The sequence below is a fragment of the Sorex araneus genome, chromosome 6 (assembly GCF_027595985.1).
Source record: "Sorex araneus isolate mSorAra2 chromosome 6, mSorAra2.pri, whole genome shotgun sequence".
Lineage (NCBI taxonomy): Eukaryota > Metazoa > Chordata > Mammalia > Eulipotyphla > Soricidae > Sorex > Sorex araneus.
In genome coordinates this window covers 78,781,867-78,794,600 of record NC_073307.1, presented here as the reverse complement: position 1 = coordinate 78,794,600, position 12,734 = coordinate 78,781,867, and the positions used below count along the sequence as shown (strand labels likewise).

At 40.2% G+C, this 12,734-nt stretch overlaps 1 pseudogene; it reads right to left on the bottom strand.

Moving 5' to 3' along the window:
- Positions 1 to 716: 716 nt before the first annotated feature.
- The window catches only part of LOC129405889 (uncharacterized), a 98,646-nt pseudogene continuing 86,628 nt past the window's right edge, over positions 717 to 12,734 (bottom strand).

Below are 12,734 nucleotides of genomic sequence, written 5' to 3'. Positions count from 1 at the left end.
TTGTCCAGTGAACTGTCCAAAGAAATTCTTGCTTGCATATCCAGGACAGAGGAAACTAAAACTGGAAGGCAGAGCAGAGTCAGGGCTTCTTCTCTGGATTCTTTTTGGTCTTGTTGTTCTTCCCCTTATGAACATTCCCTTGCAATGAATCTCCTTATTGACTTCAGCATACATGTTCCTTTGTTTGATTCTTTGCTGTGTATTCCAAAAGGAATCTGTCTATAACATCATCACCTATGAGATCTTTTGAAAGTATCTGGTCAATGTGATTAATGGCCTAAAGATACTTGAAGTTATTTGCATTTTATTCTTTCTAGAGCCATGCAGATTGCAGCAGTAGAAAAGGAGTGGATGGTAAGAATGAGAACACACAAATGACCAAATCTTTCGAAGTCCTTACTCATGGCAGAATTGAACTGAAGTTAGAGATGAAGCAGTAACTTCCAAAGAGATTAAAAAAGTTTCCAAAGAAAACAAATCTCTAAAGTGACTGGCTGAAAGGGCAAAAAGGCATCCAAACCTAGATTTTACGCTCCTAGGTAAGTCCCATAATCCTCCCTCCATCTCACTGGGTTGCAATGATGCCCAAAGTGGATCATGAATGCCAATGAACTTTTAATGAGGTCTTAATCAAGTGCTTCATTACTTGGACCCTTGGGGAGCTGAGCCCTTAAAAGACAAAAACTGGCATTCAGGCCAAAAGGCTTTGGGAGAACTCACAGGTTCTGTTCCCTTTCAAGGACATCTCTGTCCCCATTTTCACCTTTTACTGCCACTGCCCTGAAGACCTGGAAACAAACAAAAGGAAATTTCAGATCTACTTCGCATTAACTCTGGACTGCCCCTGCCTCACTGCTAATGAAGTAACTTAACAAGCTTCCTCTGAAAAATTGCATTTCATTTGCATATGTTTAGTTGCTCTCAGTGTCCCACTTCCTAAGCCTGATGTGACCCTCATAAAACCCCAGGAAGCCACATTTTTCTTCTTTTTCTTTCTTCTCTCCTTCCTATCTAAATTGCCCTGTCTTGCTCCCTATGACCAATGGAAATTAAAAACCCCAGGCAGGTTTTTCACAGGACTGAGAGCCAAGGATTCATATGCCTTCATTTAGAGCTGTTAAGTTAACTTGAAAATCCCAGCTTGACCCTTTTTAAACTGTATTTTGTCCCTCAAAGACCCAAATGTGTGTATGCTGTCAGACTGATATAGTTACTGCTGGATTAGCTCTGTGTCTTCAGACAGCTTTCTCAAATCATATGGATCTGTCACCAATATAACATTTGGATAATGAAATTATATTCAAGAATAATTACCATGAAAGTTCTGAATCTTTTACAGTTATTTTTATCAGAAAATCTGAAAAAAATCTAACTTAAAATATTCAAATATTGATCCTCAAACAGAGTGCACTAGGTATCCTATTCACTCTGTAGGTTTATGAGCAATAATATGCTAACAAATTGAGCATGCTCATAAGAAAAAGCTTATTAAAGGCAGTGGACTTAGAGGTAACGTGATGAGTGCACTTAAGAATATCTGCTAATGTGTAATGAAATAGAGATTTTAGCAAATAATAATAATTATAATAATGTAATCATAAAAATTTAGTTCCAATGCTATTCAAGGGCCAAACAAATAAGAGACAAAGTCAAGAAAGAGATATATTGGCAAAGGACACCATGCTGGAAGATGACCAATTTATGTCCTTGAACCAGCTATCTTATCTGCATAGTCACAGAATAGGAAAAGAGAACATGGAAGTACACTCTTTAGAAGGGTTACAGACTGGTGGATGCCAAGATGATTAATAAATTTATTCAGGGGTTTGTTCACCAAAGCACACTTTTGATAAAAACTACTATGAATAAACATTTCTCATTAAATTTTTGGTTCTGTCTTATACTTTAGGAACAGATAAAGGTGGCATTTTCAACATTCTTGTCATCATGAAAGCATATTTTTCTGTGCTGTTGGGTCCTTGAGAATTGTGTAAAAAATTTTCATACAATACTTTTATTTAGGAATTATGAGAGAAGAGAGAGAGGAGAGGAATGATCTCAAGTAAAAGAAAGAGGTGGGGGAGTGGAAGGGATACCGGGATCATTGGTGGTGGAGAATGGGCACTGGTGAAGGGATGGGTACTTGAGCATTGTATGACTGAAACAGAAGCATGAAAAGTTGTAAGTCTGTAAAAAATAAACATAATAAAAGAATTGTATGAAATAGTTGCATACAAAACCCAGAAGTTTAAGAAGTTACAGTTTATTGTAAAGTTCAAGTAGATGAACCTGGGTTCCCTGATCTCTCCGTTCAGCCTCACTCAGCCTGTCTCATGCTGTTGGACTCTGTACATGACTTCCTAAATCCCGTCATTATTTGCCTGCTTGTCCCTGTGTCTGACAGTCAGGTTTTATCCACATGCCATTCTCTATCCAGTGTCTGCTTTCCTTGTCTGAACTCATGTCGCTGGACCTTTCTCAGGTTAAACCCCAGCAATTCCTTGACATGCTGTTCTGGCTTTTCCCTTGTCTCTGAGTGACCATGTGCTTGTGGATGAGTCTCCTGTACTCTGTACCTGCTGCTGGGCCTATCTTGAGCTGTACCCCCAGCTGTTCACTGTTGTCCTAGCTTTCCTAGGCTCTGGCCACAGCCACATGCTTGTTGGTGAGACTCCTTTCCTCAGTATCTTGTCCCAGCATGGGTATTCAAGCCCTTCCTCAATGTGTCATCTGTCTGGGCATGCAAGCCCTATTGAATCCTGCAGATTACCAGGACATGAGAGAGAGAGAAGAGAGAGAGAGAGAGAGAGAGAGAGAGAGAGAGAGAGAGAGAGAGAGAGAGAGAGAGAGAGTCAAAGACAGAAAGAGAGAGAGAGAGTCAAAGACAGAGACAGACAGACACAGATAGAAACAGAGAACAGAGAGAGAACAGAGATGAGAGACAGAGACAGAGAAAGAGGAAAAGAAAGACAAAAATAGGAAGAAGGAGAGAGGGTGGGGGCCATCTGGTACTTCCTTTTATCTATTACCATCTCCTGCCCCAGACATCCTATTTTCTATTTTGATCTGACATCTTTTTGATAGGTGACACTCAAAGTGACCCACCTAATTAACTAATACATCTGTCCCTCCACCCTTCCACTCCCACTGTAAATTTTATTGCTGGTAGAGTGTGTGGGGAGCCAGAGTGGGAGGTAGTTGAGGGAGCGACAAGAGAGTGCTTCTGCCCTTTAGCTTTAGCTCCAACTACTGTGTTCTTGCTGGGGGAATGCTTGGGGGAGATCAGGACTGATAAAGAGTACAGGAGCTCCTGGTTCATGGACATTCACTGTCACTGTCACTGCCGTCCTGTTGTTCGTCAATTTGCTCAAGTGGGCACCAGTAACGTCTCCATTGTGAGACTTGTTGTTACTGTTTTTGGCATATCGAATATGCCACGGGTAGCTTGCCAGGCTCTGCTGTGCTGACAAGATACTCTCGGTAGCTTGCTGGGCTCTCTGAGAGGGGCAGAAGAATCGAACCCCAGTCGGCTGCATGCAAGGCAAACGCCTTACCCGATATGTTATCGCTCCAGCCCACTATGGACATTAAATTCTCAAACTCCACCCAGGTCTATTCTTGCAGAAAAGGATTCCAGGAGAAGATAGTATAGCAAAAATACTTTTATTTAGGAATTATGAGAGAAGAGAGAGAGGAGAGAAATGATCTCAAGTAAAAGAAAGTGATTGTTCAGCACAAATCGGAGGTAGGTGCCTTCCAAACACAACACACCTTAAAGAGGGAAGACGTTAGAAGAAAGAAGTGACCCACACTAGAGAATTGTGGCTAAATTCCAGGATGGACTATGCATCCTCTTTGATTTTGCAAATTTGGTTTTATAAACGTTTTTTAAAGTTATTCCTAGTGGGAATTTTTGTGCTGATAACACTTCCTTACTAAGATATTGTCAAGGAAGAAATATTTGAGTTCAGGTGATCATCATTTGACCTTATCAGAGTCTTTTGGCTTTTAGGGTTAGAGAGGTGAGTGATTTAAGGTGGAAAGTGTGGCATGACAATGAGTTTCTCTGGAAAAAGTAAAACCTAGGTGTGATCTAAATTTGCCTTCACACCAATACTGAAGCATCACAGAAGCAGAAAGGCTGGAACCCTTTTAAAATGCAGATTATGACTCCTTGGAGAGACAGAAAATGATGAGCCACCTGGAAATGGAGAAGCTTCTATAAAGGAGAAACTTCAACAAAACAAAAGGCTGTCATAGAAGAACAAAAGACCATCAAGAGACCGAGTCTCTTCTCTGATGAAAACATTTTAACTAACTTGTATCTACGAAGAAAAACCCAGGCCAAGAAAATGTGGGAAATATTTTTATATGGCCCCTCCTAAAGGTCATTCAAGGCTCCCTCCCCTCTAGAGATGTCCATGTTCTCCAGTACTCAGAGCTCTCAGCTTCTCCCCTCTGGAAAAGCCCACGTTCTCTTTTGAACATGTAACTCTTTCTTTCCCTTCTCATACTTTCCTAAATAAAATGATCTCAATTCACTTTTCAGATTTTTCTAAAATTCATTGCTGAGGGGGAAGATGACAGGTCTGGGAAGCTGAGCAAAAGTCAGGACTCTGTCTCTCTGTCTCTGTCTCTCTCTTTTCTGAAAAGAAATCCCTCACTCTAGCCTGAGGTCATAGATCCCTGCAAACTCAGGTAATAGGATAACATCATGCCAAATCATTTGGAAAGTGTGTGCTTCAGGTGTTCTGTGGTTGCTCAGTGCTGGCATTTCCACACTAGGCAGGTTCCGTGGCAGACTTTACCCAATTGGTCTCTGCCAAGCACTTCCTCATGTGATCAAAGTGTATTGGACAGAAAGACTCTCTCTGTCAAGATTTCTACCACCACCGCACTTTGCTACTCTCATTGACATCATTTGGAAAATCCCATGAGACCAATACCTTTTAGAGACCAAGCAAATCATCTATATCATTTTTTGCTCAAGAATTTTCTCCCTTGAAGGGGTCCAGTCTTATCTGTTTGGGCTAGTGTCATTCAGAGTTTTAGAAGAACTTTGTTCCATTCCTAAAAATATTTTCCAAAGATATATTTCAGAAGGATTCCTGGCTCAATAGTTATTAGTTTACCTATTTTACTATAGTGTTCTTAGGAAGAATAAGAAGAAAGATAAGAGACACTTAGATAGAGGGATATAGAGAGCCAATGGGAGAAAATCATGAGTGTGTGAAGGGTGGAGAAAGCATCCTCCCAAAGTAATCTGTAATTCTTTATTTTTTCTTTTTCGGTCACATCTGGCAATGCACAGGGGTTACTTCTGGCTCTGCACTCAGGAATTACTCCTGGCAGTGCTTGGGGGACCATGTGGAATGCTGGGAATTGAACCCGGGTCAGCTGCGTGCAAGACAAATGCTCTACCTGCTGTGTTATTGCTCCAGGCCCCGTAATCTGTGATTCTTGAAGGTGGGAATTGTCAAGAGGAATTTGGTCAAGCAATCAAATTAAGATCAAACATATAAGTAGGAGAAAGAACAAATTTTATAACACACAACAAATACATACATGCAGCAACTACATGTGATTATGGATTCTTAAGGAAGTGGGGTATGTAAAATTCTGGAACTTCCCACACCCCAGATTTGGGTGCATAATTTCTCTTCCTTTAATTTATGGTATTGTCCTTCCTTCCGCTCTCTTACATTTACCATTTTTTTAATTCCTAATTAAATCTTACTATTTAATTAGGAATTAAAAATTGACTAGATAGGAAAAATAAAGATTTTTATCTGAGGTAAGGAAAAGAAAACTTGGATCCTCTCATTAATATGCATTATTTATATATGTCCATATATAAATAGACATGTATATGTCTATTAATAGACACATATATAAATAGACACATATCATTTTTCAAAAAATTAGGGATTTTTTCATAGATGGGAAAGGGCAGATAATGTTTTAAATAGACATCCTGTCTAACATGTGTTTAGAGTCGTAGGACATGCAGGAACTAGCTCAGCTGTTGAAGCTACTTACAGAATATATAGGAGCAGGTGGGGTATAGTCCCATGAGGTGACAGGATAAGTGGATAAGATGCTAATTAGGGTATTACTTGGTGATCTGCCATGTCCCTTTTCATGTGAAAGCAAATTTGCAAGCCTTACTTCTTCAAGAAAGAGAAAAATTGGAGTGCAAAGTTGGTGTAGTGAATGCTGGCCAGTGCTAGGTAAGCAATTATCAATAATAGCTACAATGTATTTCATTAGTAATTCTTTGCAGAGAGCCAGTGGAGAGGTTTCAAACTTAGAGGAAATAGTTGAAAGAACCCAAACTATGGACAAAATAACATAAAAGGAGGTACTTTGTCCAAGAATGTCCAATATTTTGCAGAGAAGCACCTAAACACCCAACAATCTCACCAGCTCTTTATCTATTAGGACTTTATTCAATCTGCGCACATAAGAAACAGAGTAAGGGTTTAGGATTACTCATATGATACTAAAAAGTGAAAGTTCATTATAACATTTAATTACAACATTTGTTTGTTTACTTATTAATATTATTGTTCTTGGGTGTCCATGTGAGATGCCAGGGGTCAAACTGGGGTCAGCATCACTCAAGACAGGCGCTGTAAACCCTGCACTATCTTCCTGGCCTAGACAGTAGAGTGGTTTTGACTGACCATTAAGACTTTTAGCTTTCTGCACCCAGGGGTTCACTCATTCTTTCTGCTCCAGTCCAGTGACCCCTAGACCATCCACTTTCTCAACCCTAAATTCTCCTCCCACCTCATTGTCTAGGTATCCCACCTTTGGATCAGACTCCATACCCAACTTGGGCTTTCCTGGAAAATTTATCATAGGGAATATTTTTTTTTAAAATTGAGGCACCATAAACAATCTTATGTGGACCTGGAATAAGTCTTACTTTTCTTGTTTTTTGGTGGTGGTGATGGTGGTGGTGGTGGGGGAGGGGGGGTTCTCAGTGTTCCTCCTCATCAGTGCTCAAGGGCATGAGAGACACTCAAATATCCTATATGGCAACATGGCTATTTGGGGCAGAAAGTTCTATGACTAGGCCAAGTGATGAGGTATTGTTTGGGCACAGCTTGGCAGTGCTGAAAACAAAATACGGTCACACCCACCAGTGCTGATAGGGCCTTGCTATTCTGGAGATCAAACTCATCAGAGTTTCATACATGCAATATGTGCTCTAGCTCTTTAAGCTATTATATAGACCCTGGCTTCTCTATATTTAAAAAATTTAGTTCCCATTTGAGCATTTCTGCATGTTTCAAGTTCAGGAGAGATATTTTTGGTATTAATAAAAATTATCAGAAGATAATAAAAAAGAGTACCTATATTGCTCTCTACCTATATTGCAAACCATAATACCCAGAAGGAAGAGTTTATTTGGAATTAAAGAGCTGAAACTGGTAAATGCATGATTTTGTAATACCATAGGCAAATGCAGAAAAAGAGAATAGGTACTTGTTTATATAAAAGGGACTGTTTTTATTTATCCGTTTTTAAAGTTGTCTATATATTTTTAAAATTTTTTATTTTTTTAATTAGTGAATCACCGTGAGGTACAGTTACAGGCTTTCGTGCTTGCGTTTCAGTCATACAATTAGCCATCCCTCCACCAGTGCCCATTTTCTACCACCAATGGTCCCAGCATCCCTCCCTCCACCCCCCTCCCCCCGCACCCCCTCCACCCCGCCCCGCCTCTTTGGTGGGGCATTCCAAGAAGGGGAAAAGGGAATGTTTTTAAAAAGAGTGCATTGGATGACAGAGATTCAAGCTGGTGATGACTTTGCATTGACTGGAACTACTAGATGACATGTTGCTAGGAAAAAGAAATCTTTTCTGGGAGGTGAATTTGCCCAGTTCCTATATGTAGGCATATGACATCCTGTAGGGGTATGCAATGAATACAAGTGCTTGCTAATAAAGGCAAATGATAATGCATAAAACTGTCTCTACATCTCTTCTCTAATTTTAGCTCAGGTTTTCTTATTAAAGTTTCACATGGCCAAGAGGATTTTTATTTATAACTTCTAAAATTACTTCTTCCTCCCCCATTTCCTCCACAGACATCCTTAAGTCACTTCATTTATTCTTTGTGTGATATCTGTAATTGAGAGTGTGTCACATGCAATAAGTTTGTGTTCAGTCCCAAAAATCCCAAAGGAAAAGAACTGTTTGTTGATGGAATAGAAGATCAAGGCCAGGTATAGCTGTCTCAGTTTCAATTATGGCATGGACAGGCCTGATTCAGATTACTCCCATTATTTCCCTTCACCCCTCACCCCCCACCCCAGTTTTGCACTTTGACTATCACCCTGTATTTTTTCAAACTCATTTCAACATATATTTGAAGTTCTTGATTGATTATTGGAAGAACTACTGACATAGACTTATTCTTTTCTTCAAATTATACCTGATATCACCCCTAGCATTTCTCATCTTTTCACCTTCCAAGTTTACTTACAGCTGCCCAAATTCCTTACAGCTCCCTGTCCTTTACACGCCCTGTACAGACTTGCTGACTGGTCCACAGGGCTCACAGCCCCCTTTGGGTGGAAGAGGGTGTGGATTCAGCAAAGACTGTCTCAGGTCCAGCTGAAATAAAGGAGTTAATGCAAGGAATATCTACACCTCCTCTTTGCCTTTTTTTTTTTTTTTTGCTTTTTGGGTCACACCTGGCGATGCACAGGGGCCACTCCTGGCTCTGCACTCAGGAATCGCCCCTGGCCGTTCTCAGGGTACCATATGGGATGCTGGGATTTGAACCCGGGTCGGCCGCGTGCAAGGCAAACGCCCTACCCGCTGTGCTATCTCTCCAGCCCCTCCTCTTTGCCTTTCAATACTTTATCTCTGTTCCTCATTTTTATCCCAAAGCTTCATCACAATCTGCAGGTACCTATGGCCCCAGTAGTTCCCCTGCCAGGAGCAAACATTCTGTATAGGTGCCTTCCATGTTACTTCCCTGACTTCCACATTACTATTGTAACTGTCTAGCTCTTCCCAAAGTGTCTGACTTTACTCCAGAGACAATGCATATTTGTTAACTAAAGAAATACAGTGAAGCTGTGTGTATAGAGGCAGAGGGATGTACAATGAAATATACTAAACTACTTGCAGGAAAATAGCCCATAGTGTAATACTGATCAGTTGAAAATTTTTAAAAATGAGAGAGAAAGATAGACCTATGTTCTTGACCTTCTTTTCAGCAGAATATTGGGCTTACAATGGATTCCTTAAATGGTAGTTGTCTCATGACCACAAGGGGCAAGCAATAAAATTGCACTTAGAATAGAGGCTGGAGAAGAAAAATAAAGTGTGACACTCTGGAAAAGAACTGAGTGCTGAAAGTAGGTAAAGGGATATAAATGATAACATCTCAGTACCTATATTGAAAACCATAACACCCAGAAAGAAAGAGAGAGAGAGAAAGAGAAAGAGAGAGGGAGAGAGGAGAGGAAGAAGAAAAGTGCCTGCCATAGAGGCTGAATGACCCCTGGGTGGGGGGCCAGGTAGGGAGGGTGGTGGGAAGGAAACTGGGAACATTGGTGGTGGGAAATGTACGTTGGTAAAAGGATAGGTGTTGGAACATTTGTGTGACTGAAACCCAATTATGAACAACCTTGTAATTGTGTATCTCATGGTGATTCAATTAAAAATATTTGTTTTACTGCACTGCTATATCATATTATTCCAATAGATCTTCATGATGATAAAAGAATGTTAATATGTTTACATCTAAAATTTCATCTTTTATTATTTAATAGAATGCATTTATTGGTTGGCTAGAATTACCTCCAACTTAATTTTCAATAAACGATAAGACAAAAACAGAAAAGAAAAATAAAGTATGTCTTTGAGTAGGAAAACCCTACTTATCTGAGTTTCTCTTTGACTTTAAAACCACCACTGATAGATTAGAGACCTCACCCCCCACTGATGGTCAGACTTCACCCACCATTGATAGGTCAGAGCCCCAGCAAAGACTGAGGGACAGAGACAAGTAAGTGAAGAAATAGAAGTTTATTGTGGTGCGCTCCCGGTGGCTCCTGGTGAGGCTGAGGTATAGACTCGCCCTGAAAAGGCTAAATGGGATTTTAAGTTGTCTTGTGTGAGAAAAGGGAACAGAGACCAGTGGGACAGGTACACTTGGCCTGGCTTCCTGTTATCTGTTGGGGTCAGTGTGAGGAAGCAGGAAATACAGCCTAGCATCTTCCTGGTGCCAGGTGGCCACAGGTGCTGTCTGTCTATCATTCGGGGGCAGAGTGAACTCTGCCGCTCTGGTGCCAAAATGGGTTAGCAGACCTCTCAGATCATAGTCTTTAGGAGCAGAGGGTCACGTTATCTCCTTTCTGATATATGACTATATTTACCAACCTAGGAAGTCTCCAAACCACGGTGGGTTCTTCTTTTTCCTTTCTTCCTTTCTTTCTTTCTTTCTTTCTTTCTTTCTTTCTTTCTTTCTTTCTTTCTTTCTTTCTTTCTTTCTTTCTTTCTTTCTTTCTTTCTTTCTTTCTTTCTTTCTTTCTTTCTTTCTTTCTTTCTTCCTTCCTTCCTTTCTTTCTTTCTTTCTTTCTTTCTTTCTTTCTTTCTTTCTTTCTTTCTTTCTTTCTTTCTTTCTTTCTTTCTTTCTTTTAAGGAGTCTTCCTAAAGTAAGCTCAATTGATCACTAATTCCTTTTCCAGTTCCTCTCCCTTTATTGGAGAATGAGGTATGGCGCTAACTAGTCCAAAATTTTAATAATGATTAAAGTTCTAGTGATCAGAAGTCCCAAATAAACATTAGTTAACACGAACAGGCCCTGATTTGAAAAATTCAGCTCATTAGAGTGAAAAATACTGCTATGACAATAGGAGTTCCAAAAGATTTAGGTGCCCTCTGTCAGGATCCAGGGTCAAAGACCAAATATTTGTACAAGAAATGTTCCTACTGCTATTATCATTCAGGAAGTTACAAGGGTTTTAGGAGTTTTCTGCCAGGAACACAATATATATGTTTTCTATTATCTTATAGTCTTTTTCGTAAATTTCTTTTTAATTTTTATTTTTTAATTCTTTAATTAGTGAGTCACCATGAGGGTACAGATACAGATTTACACATTTTCGAGCTTGTTTTTCCCTCATACAATGTTCGAAAACCCATCCTTCCACCAGTGCCCATTCTCCGCCACCAATAAACCCAGTATCCCTCCCATCACCCAATCCCATCTACCCCCACCCCACCATGCCTCTGTGGCAGGGTATTCCCTTTTGATCTCTCTCTCCAATTGGGTGTTGTGGTTTGCAGTAGGGGTATTGAGTGGCCACTGTGTTCAGGTTCTAGTCTATTTTCAGCATGCATCTCCCTTTCCACGCGGGATCTCCAACCACATTTTACTTGGTGTTTCCTTCTCTATCTGAGCTGCCTTTTTCCCCAACATATGAGACCAGCTTCCAAGCCATGGAGCCAACCTCCTGGTACTTATTTCTACTATTCTTGGATATTAGTCTCCTACTCTGTTATTTTATATTCCACAGATGAGTGCAATCTTTCTATATCTGTCTCTCTCTTTCTGACTCATTTCACTTAGCATGATACTTTCCATGTTGAGTCACTTATATGCATGGTTCATGACTTCATTTTTTCTAACAGCTGCATAGTATTTCATTGTATAGATATACCAGAGTTTCTTTAACCAGTCATCTGTTCTCGGGCTCTCGGGCTTTTTCCAGATTCTGGCTATTGTAAACAGTGCTGCGATGAACATATAAGTGCAAATGTCATTTCGACTATACTTTTTTGCTTCTCCGGGGTATATTCCCAGCAGTGATATTGCTGGGTCAAATGGGAGCTCAATTTCTAATTTTTTGAGAAGCGTCCATATTGTTTTCCAAAAGAGCTGAACCAGTTGGCATTCCCACCAGCAGTGTAGAAGGGTTCCTTTCTCCCCACATTCTCTCCAATTGCGGTTGCTTTTGTTCTTTTGGATGTGTGCCAGTCTCTGTGGTGTGAGGTGGTATCTCATGATTGTTTTGATCTGCATCTTCCTGATGGTTAGTGATGTAGAGCACTTTTTCATGTGCATTTTGGCCATTCATATCTCTTCCTTGGGAAAGTTTCCGCTCATTTCTTCGCCCCATTTTCTGATGGGGTTGGGTGTTTTCTTCTTGTAGAGTTCAACCAGTGCCTTATATACCCTTGATATCAACCCCTTATCTGATGGGTATTGGGTGAATATCCTTTCCAATTCTGTAGATTGTCTTTCTATTCTGGTCACTGTATCTGACAGTTCAGGTGTGTTTCTTGTAGGCAGCGGAATGTTGGGTTTTGTTTCCGAATCTATTTTGCCTCTCTGTGTCTTTTAATTGGTGCATTTAGGACATTGACATTGAGAGAGATTATTGTCATGGGGTTTTGTGTCATCTTTCTGTGGTGTTGGTTGTTCTTGTAGGGTTTTTCCTTGTCTTACAAAATCCCCTTTAGTGCTTCTTTTATTTTTGTTTTGAGTCTATGAAGTTCCTTAGTTGTTGTTTATCCATGAAATTGTGTATGGTTCCTTTGAGTTTGTATGAGAGCTTAGCGGGATAAAGTATTCATGGTGAGGCATTCATTTCATTGAGTTTTTTCACTATATCCCACCATTGTCTTCTGGCTTGGAGGGTTTCCTCTGATTAATCTGCTGTGAATCTAAGAGGTGCTCCTTTGTATGTGATTTCTTTTTTGAC